A 10,023-nucleotide genomic window follows, 5' to 3' on the forward strand; every position below is an offset into this window, starting at 1 on the left:
ATCATTTAATATAAAATATCTTTAAATTATATTCTACTCTAATGTGAGTAGTACTAAATCTTTGCACACATTGTATTTATACTTGAATTGTTTTAAGAAATGAACTGTTGACTTTATAAGAATTATTATAATTTGAAGCTGAATAAAATGGATGCTGGATCTTGGTGGCGTGTGGGTATTTTTCCTTTACTTCTCCCCTCCTGCATGTGCCAACCCTTGGGTACGTGCTCATCTTACGACCACAAATACAGAACCCTACTCACAGTTTGCACTTGGGAAACAAGTTACCGGAATTGGCATTAACTAACAATGTCAAAATGTTGCTGACACTGTGAACAAATGTAAGGGCACGTAAAGCTGATGAGGATGGAACCACAGGAACAGTGTCGGGGAAACCGATGCAGCTGCACCACAAAGCAACCCAACACCATTGCGATGCATTTTGTTTTTGTCTTGCCAAGGGAGCATTCAATGATCCTGAGACCCACAACAGTACCACCTTTCCCCCCCCATCTCCACACCTGAGTTTACCTTGACCATTCTGCTGGGCCTCTATTTTTGGGCATCAATTCGCCCTTTCAGGTATGAGGACACATGCAGTCCCCTCCGAAGGTATTGGAGCATCAAGACCAATTCTTCATTATCATTAACTTCTCTGCTCTACGTAATCCAGGGCCCAAGAATTGCTTTGCTGGGAATTCCAGTGGAGGTATCGCCGTTTTGTAAGCCTCTGGTGTATAAAAGCAAATTCCCCCATTAAAGTCGATAAAAAACTACGAATTTACCCTGGCCAAATTATATAATTTTGGACCACACTTGCGAACTCTAAAATGTATTCGCAGGGAACTACTTACTCTGCAACAACATATTTTATTTTCGGAGCCCCTCAGAAGATCTCATTGATTGGATTGATTTCATTCCAATTTGGCCCGCATGAAATTTATATTTCATAGCCATACCATTTTACTGTTCAAAACGATCTGGATAAACCTGCTACTCCGTGCATTGATGTCCCTTCTAAATAAATGTATAAAATAAAACGGCAACTTAAGCAACGAATGCTTGAGAATCCTGGGATTTCCTGGGGAAAATGTATATATATGTATATATAGATGTGTATATATAGATGTGTGTATACACGGCCTGTAATCAATATATCACATGTATGCTGCTTGTTATCAAATTTAATTACAGCTGAGCTTATGAAAACGCGATTTCATTTCGGCATACATTTTAAGGCGAGACACGGCAGGTGAAAAAAACGTTTTTCCATGCACTGATGCATGGTATTGTTGTTGCTAAGTATTCGATTAGATATTGTAAATAGTGGTTTCCAATAAAAAATTTTACAATACAAATCTTTAAAGGCCGTTTTCTCAAAATGAGTTTTTTCTCATACTCTGAGCCAGAAATCTCCACTTCAGTAGCACTTACATACACCAAACATTCCAGTTTTCATCTGGTCTATATTCTAAAGGTTTTTACAGAAGGGTTTGTTCATATATCATTTATAGCCTCATTTATATCACATTTTATTCCTAAAAACATGGCGGAAATTGATTTTTTATGACTGTTGACAATATTTTTTGATTTATAGAGTGATAAAAAGAGATATCCAAAATTCCCTCTGTAAATACCTGTATGATTATTATTGTGTATAAACCATTGGATAAAGCCAGATTCAAAATTCTTGTTTCATTTCGTTGAAACAAGAATTTTGAATCTGGCTTTATCCAATGTTCAGATTTCTGTTCTGGAAATGTATGCAAATTAGCGCATATTTAAGTAGATAAGTGTATCAATAAATATAGGTGTATATATATGTGTATATATATATATATAATGTATGTATATGTGTGTGTATATATATATATATATATATATATAATATATATATATATGTGTGTGTGTGTGTGTATATATATATATATATGTATGTATATATATATATATACGCGCGTATGTATATATATATATATGTGTATGTATATATATATGTGTGTATATATGTATATATATATATGTGTGTGTTTCTGTGTATATATGTATATATGTATGTATATATATGTATATATAGATGTGTATATATAGATGTGTGTATATAGATGTGTGTATATATATGTATATATATACACGGCCTGTAATCAATATATCACATGTATGCTGCTTATCATCAAATTTAATTACAGCTGAGCTTATGAAAATGCAATAAACCACAGTGTAAACTGACGAAATGAGAGCAGAAAATGCATCAGGCTAAATAAATACATTTACTCACTCAGAAGAAAGTATTAATTAAATGGCAATCCACTTGTCACTATCGACACTAGTGGAACCACTTTAAATGCTTTAAGTGCTTTGGCTGTGGAGTGGCTTTGTTTTGAAATAAGTTTGGGTGTTTAGGATGATGTTGTGGAATTAATTGTTGCCTGTAATGAAAGTGTGGTTCTGGTGGGTTTGCTTGTTGGAAAATCTGTTCCAGGTTTTACAGTTGCTTGACATGGAATTTCCTCCATTCATCATGAAGTTCTTGTAATGAATAAAATTAATAGTACATGATTGAAATTAAACTAATGGTTTTAGCAGCTGGGTACTTGGCAGAAGTGTTTCCTGAAATGTTCTCTGCTTTAAGCAGTAGAATTGTCTAATGTCTTCAGAAATAACTCCTGTAGTCTTTATCATATGCATCAAAAAAAGAAATGTACATGGGATGTTGGCTAGTTTAGAAAGAATTGGTATGATGCCATTGCCACAGGTATTTGATGGCATACGTGTCTGTTGGACCACATGACAAAACATGTAGGTATGGTTCCAAGACTCTTATTGCATGCATGCAGATGATAAAGTACCTTGTGGATAAAGAAATGTACAAGGCAGCTGTGGGTGCAGGTATTTTTTATGTATGTTGTAACAATGTGATTATTTTGTGATGAATAAAACTGGAATTGTTTGAGTGGAAGGATGGAGTTAGACTGACTTGAAAGTGGAAATGTAATAAATGAAATGGTTTCTGACTTTTCCACAGTAGTGACTTAAAGAGTTTTTTATTTTCATGTATTTTTCCTCCCCTCATATTCACTGTGTAGAAGTTAAATGTGGTTAATACTGTGGTATTTCAGTGATTTAAAAAAAGTGGATTAAAGTGAAGTATATTCCCTGCTGTTTTGTAAAATCTCTTGAAGTATGCAATCAAATCAGTGCTGGAATCAACAAATGCAAACATTCACTCAAGTTGTAAAAATACTCATTTCACATCGGTTAAAACGCGGGCTGCCAGTGGACGAGACCACGTAGTGGTTTGATGGAAACGACAAACACGGACAACTAATGGCTTCAAATTAAGAGACCCGTCTGTGTAAAATTATCAACAGGAATTAAATAGTTATATTCATTTAAATGGAATAGCCTAATTACAAGGTTTGTTGAAACAAATGATTTCATTTCGGCATACATTTTAAGGCGAGACACGGCAGGTGAAAAAAACGTTTTTCCATGCACTGATGCATGGTATTGTTGTTGCTAAGTATTCGATTAGATATTGTAAATAGTGGTTTCCAATAAAAATGTATGGAATTTTACAATACAAATCTTTAAAGGCCGTTTTCTCAAAATGAGTTTTTTCTCATACTCTGAGCCAGAAATCTCCACTTCAGTAGCACATTCCAGTTTTCATCTGGTCTATATTCTAAAGGTTTTTACAGAAGGGTTTGTTCATATATCATTTATAGCCTCATTTATATCACATTTTATTCCTAAAAACATGGCGGAAATTGATTTTTTATGACTGTTGACAATATTTTTTGATTTATAGAGTGATAAAAAGAGATATCCAAAATTCCCTCTGTAAATACCTGTATGATTATTATTGTGTATAAAACATTGGATAAAGCCAGATTCAAAATTCTTGTTTCATTTCGTTGAAACAAGAATTTTGAATCTGGCTTTATCCAATGTTCAGATTTCTGTTCTGGAAATGTATGCAAATTAGCGCATATTTAAGTAGATAAGTGTATCAATAGTGTATCAATAAATATATGTGTATATATATGTGTATATATATATATATATAATGTATGTATGTGTGTGTGTATATATATGTGTGTATATATGTATATATATGTGTGTCTCTGTGTATATATGTATATATAGATGTGTATATATATATATATATATATATATATATATATATATATATATATATATATATAAATAAATATATAAATATACACGGCCTGTAAATCAATATATCACATGTATGCTGCTTGTTATCAAATTTAATTACATGGGTAGTACCCTTTGCAAATGTAACGTGTAATCATTTGTTTGTAAACTGTTTCCAAAATTGATACTTTCATTTGATAGGAAACAGACACATCAACTCTGTGCAATATATACTTGGACAAATAGTTTTGCTTGTCTGGAATCAACAAATGCAAACATTCACTCCTAAATTCAGCAAAACTTGGCGTTCTAAACGCAACGTGCAGTACAGCGCTCGTTGTCTGCACCATGTCAAATGTGGTACCGTTGGAAAGGTCTCTCCTGCGCAATGTAATCGCAACGAAGCTTGCTTATTTTCTGTGCAGCCTAAGCTCGAAATCTCATTGGCTGATTTCTGACAACGTGATTCGTTCAGACGCATCACGTGACGTGATATTCACATTCCTTTTCTCTGCGGGACCTTTCAAAATGCCTAAAGAAGTGCGCGTAAAAGCTTCTCAGAAAAGACGACAACAGTTGTGAAATCGTTAGGGAAACAGGAGTGTTTAGACCGCGAGGACGTGCTACACAGCAGTGGCTGATAATTCACGGAGCGCGTTTGAATGAATTGATCAGACGGGCATAGAACAAACTAGGGTGGCAGTTCTACTGGTGGCAGTGTGTGGGTGAGTGTGTTACTGTGGTTCCCTGGTCTGGACCCAGGCAATTACTTTGGTTTTGTTCATATATCATTTATAGCCTCATTTATATCACATTTTATTCCTAAAAACATGGCGGAAATTGATTTTTTATGACTGTTGACAATATTTTTTGATTTATAGAGTGATAAAAAGAGATATCCAAAATTCTTGTTTCATTTCGTTGAAACAAGAATTTTGAATCTGGCTTTATCCAATGTTCAGATTTCTGTTCTGGAAATGTATGCAAATTAGCGCATATTTAAGTAGATAAGTGTATCAATAAATATATGTGTATATATATGTGTGTATATATATATATAATGTATGTATGTGTGTGTGTATATATATATATATATATGTGTGTGTGTGTGTGTGTATATATATATGTATGTATATATATATATGCGCGTATGTATATATATATGTGTGTATGTATATATATATGTGTGTATATATGTATATATATATATATGTGTGTGTTTCTGTGTATATATGTATATATATGTATATATAGATGTGTATATATAGATGTGTGTATATAGATGTGTGTATATATATGTATATATATACACGGCCTGTAATCAATATATCACATGTATGCTGCTTATCATCAAATTTAATTACAGCTGAGCTTATGAAAATGCAATAAACCACAGTGTAAACTGACGAAATGAGAGCAGAAAATGCATCAGGCTAAATAAATACATTTACTCACTCAGAAGAAAGTATTAATTAAATGGCAATCCACTTGTCACTATCGACACTAGTGGAACCACTTTAAATGCTTTAAGTGCTTTGGCTGTGGAGTGGCTTTGTTTTGAAATAAGTTTGGGTGTTTAGGATGATGTTGTGGAATTAATTGTTGCCTGTAATGAAAGTGTGGTTCTGGTGGGTTTGCTTGTTGGAAAATCTGTTCCAGGTTTTACAGTTGCTTGACATGGAATTTCCTCCATTCATCATGAAGTTCTTGTAATGAATAAAATTAATAGTACATGATTGAAATTAAACTAATGGTTTTAGCAGCTGGGTACTTGGCAGAAGTGTTTCCTGAAATGTTCTCTGCTTTAAGCAGTAGAATTGTCTAATGTCTTCAGAAATAACTCCTGTAGTCTTTATCATATGCATCAAAAAAAGAAATGTACATGGGATGTTGGCTAGTTTAGAAAGAATTGGTATGATGCCATTGCCACAGGTATTTGATGGCATACGTGTCTGTTGGACCACATGACAAAACATGTAGGTATGGTTCCAAGACTCTTATTGCATGCATGCAGATGATAAAGTACCTTGTGGATAAAGAAATGTACAAGGCAGCTGTGGGTGCAGGTATTTTTTATGTATGTTGTAACAATGTGATTATTTTGTGATGAATAAAACTGGAATTGTTTGAGTGGAAGGATGGAGTTAGACTGACTTGAAAGTGGAAATGTAATAAATGAAATGGTTTCTGACTTTTCCACAGTAGTGACTTAAAGAGTTTTTTATTTTCATGTATTTTTCCTCCCCTCATATTCACTGTGTAGAAGTTAAATGTGGTTAATACTGTGGTATTTCAGTGATTTAAAAAAAGTGGATTAAAGTGAAGTATATTCCCTGCTGTTTTGTAAAATCTCTTGAAGTATGCAATCAAATCAGTGCTGGAATCAACAAATGCAAACATTCACTCAAGTTGTAAAAATACTCATTTCACATCGGTTAAAACGCGGGCTGCCAGTGGACGAGACCACGTAGTGGTTTGATGGAAACGACAAACACGGACAACTAATGGCTTCAAATTAAGAGACCCGTCTGTGTAAAATTATCAACAGGAATTAAATAGTTATATTCATTTAAATGGAATAGCCTAATTACAAGGTTTGTTGAAACAAATGATTTCATTTCGGCATACATTTTAAGGCGAGACACGGCAGGTGAAAAAAACGTTTTTCCATGCACTGATGCATGGTATTGTTGTTGCTAAGTATTCGATTAGATATTGTAAATAGTGGTTTCCAATAAAAATGTATGGAATTTTACAATACAAATCTTTAAAGGCCGTTTTCTCAAAATGAGTTTTTTCTCATACTCTGAGCCAGAAATCTCCACTTCAGTAGCACATTCCAGTTTTCATCTGGTCTATATTCTAAAGGTTTTTACAGAAGGGTTTGTTCATATATCATTTATAGCCTCATTTATATCATATTTTATTCCTAAAAACATGGCGGAAATTGATTTTTTATGACTGTTGACAATATTTTTTGATTTATAGAGTGATAAAAAGAGATATCCAAAATTCCCTCTGTAAATACCTGTATGATTATTATTGTGTATAAAACATTGGATAAAGCCAGATTCAAAATTCTTGTTTCATTTCGTTGAAACAAGAATTTTGAATCTGGCTTTATCCAATGTTCAGATTTCTGTTCTGGAAATGTATGCAAATTAGCGCATATTTAAGTAGATAAGTGTATCAATAGTGTATCAATAAATATATGTGTATATATATGTGTATATATATATATATAATGTATGTATGTGTGTGTGTATATATATGTGTGTATATATGTATATATATGTGTGTTTCTGTGTATATATGTATATATAGATGTGTATATATATATATATATATATATATATATATATATATATATATATATATATATATATATATATATATATATAAATAAATATATAAATATACACGGCCTGTAAATCAATATATCACATGTATGCTGCTTGTTATCAAATTTAATTACATGGGTAGTACCCTTTGCAAATGTAACGTGTAATCATTTGTTTGTAAACTGTTTCCAAAATTGATACTTTCATTTGATAGGAAACAGACACATCAACTCTGTGCAATATATACTTGGACAAATAGTTTTGCTTGTCTGGAATCAACAAATGCAAACATTCACTCCTAAATTCAGCAAAACTTGGCGTTCTAAACGCAACGTGCAGTACAGCGCTCGTTGTCTGCACCATGTCAAATGTGGTACCGTTGGAAAGGTCTCTCCTGCGCAATGTAATCGCAACGAAGCTTGCTTATTTTCTGTGCAGCCTAAGCTCGAAATCTCATTGGCTGATTTCTGACAACGTGATTCGTTCAGACGCATCACGTGACGTGATATTCACATTCCTTTTCTCTGCGGGACCTTTCAAAATGCCTAAAGAAGTGCGCGTAAAAGCTTCTCAGAAAAGACGACAACAGTTGTGAAATCGTTAGGGAAACAGGAGTGTTTAGACCGCGAGGACGTGCTACACAGCAGTGGCTGATAATTCACGGAGCGCGTTTGAATGAATTGATCAGACGGGCATAGAACAAACTAGGGTGGCAGTTCTACTGGTGGCAGTGTGTGGGTGAGTGTGTTACTGTGGTTCCCTGGTCTGGACCCAGGCAATTACTTTGGTTTTGTTCATATATCATTTATAGCCTCATTTATATCACATTTTATTCCTAAAAACATGGCGGAAATTGATTTTTTATGACTGTTGACAATATTTTTTGATTTATAGAGTGATAAAAAGAGATATCCAAAATTCTTGTTTCATTTCGTTGAAACAAGAATTTTGAATCTGGCTTTATCCAATGTTCAGATTTCTGTTCTGGAAATGTATGCAAATTAGCGCATATTTAAGTAGATAAGTGTATCAATAAATATATGTGTATATATATGTGTGTATATATATATATAATGTATGTATGTGTGTGTGTATATATATATATATATATATGTGTGTGTGTGTGTGTGTATATATATATGTATGTATATATATATATGCGCGTATGTATATATATATGTGTGTATGTATATATATATGTGTGTATATATGTATATATATATATATGTGTGTGTTTCTGTGTATATATGTATATATATGTATATATAGATGTGTATATATAGATGTGTGTATATAGATGTGTGTATATATATGTATATATATACACGGCCTGTAATCAATATATCACATGTATGCTGTTTATCATCAAATTTAATTACAGCTGAGCTTATGAAAATGCAATAAACCACAGTGTAAACTGACGAAATGAGAGCAGAAAATGCATCAGGCTAAATAAATACATTTACTCACTCAGAAGAAAGTATTAATTAAATGGCAATCCACTTGTCACTATCGACACTAGTGGAACCACTTTAAATGCTTTAAGTGCTTTGGCTGTGGAGTGGCTTTGTTTTGAAATAAGTTTGGGTGTTTAGGATGATGTTGTGGAATTAATTGTTGCCTGTAATGAAAGTGTGGTTCTGGTGGGTTTGCTTGTTGGAAAATCTGTTCCAGGTTTTACAGTTGCTTGACATGGAATTTCCTCCATTCATCATGAAGTTCTTGTAATGAATAAAATTAATAGTACATGATTGAAATTAAACTAATGGTTTTAGCAGCTGGGTACTTGGCAGAAGTGTTTCCTGAAATGTTCTCTGCTTTAAGCAGTAGAATTGTCTAATGTCTTCAGAAATAACTCCTGTAGTCTTTATCATATGCATCAAAAAAAGAAATGTACATGGGATGTTGGCTAGTTTAGAAAGAATTGGTATGATGCCATTGCCACAGGTATTTGATGGCATACGTGTCTGTTGGACCACATGACAAAACATGTAGGTATGGTTCCAAGACTCTTATTGCATGCATGCAGATGATAAAGTACCTTGTGGATAAAGAAATGTACAAGGCAGCTGTGGGTGCAGGTATTTTTTATGTATGTTGTAACAATGTGATTATTTTGTGATGAATAAAACTGGAATTGTTTGAGTGGAAGGATGGAGTTAGACTGACTTGAAAGTGGAAATGTAATAAATGAAATGGTTTCTGACTTTTCCACAGTAGTGACTTAAAGAGTTTTTTATTTTCATGTATTTTTCCTCCCCTCATATTCACTGTGTAGAAGTTAAATGTGGTTAATACTGTGGTATTTCAGTGATTTAAAAAAAGTGGATTAAAGTGAAGTATATTCCCTGCTGTTTTGTAAAATCTCTTGAAGTATGCAATCAAATCAGTGCTGGAATCAACAAATGCAAACATTCACTCAAGTTGTAAAAATACTCATTTCACATCGGTTAAAACGCGGGCTGCCAGTGGACGAGACCACGTAGTGGTTTGATGGAAACGACAAACACGGACAACTAAT

Source organism: Conger conger, chromosome 19 (assembly GCF_963514075.1).
Source record: "Conger conger chromosome 19, fConCon1.1, whole genome shotgun sequence".
In the NCBI taxonomy this organism is placed as follows: Eukaryota; Metazoa; Chordata; class Actinopteri; order Anguilliformes; family Congridae; genus Conger; species Conger conger.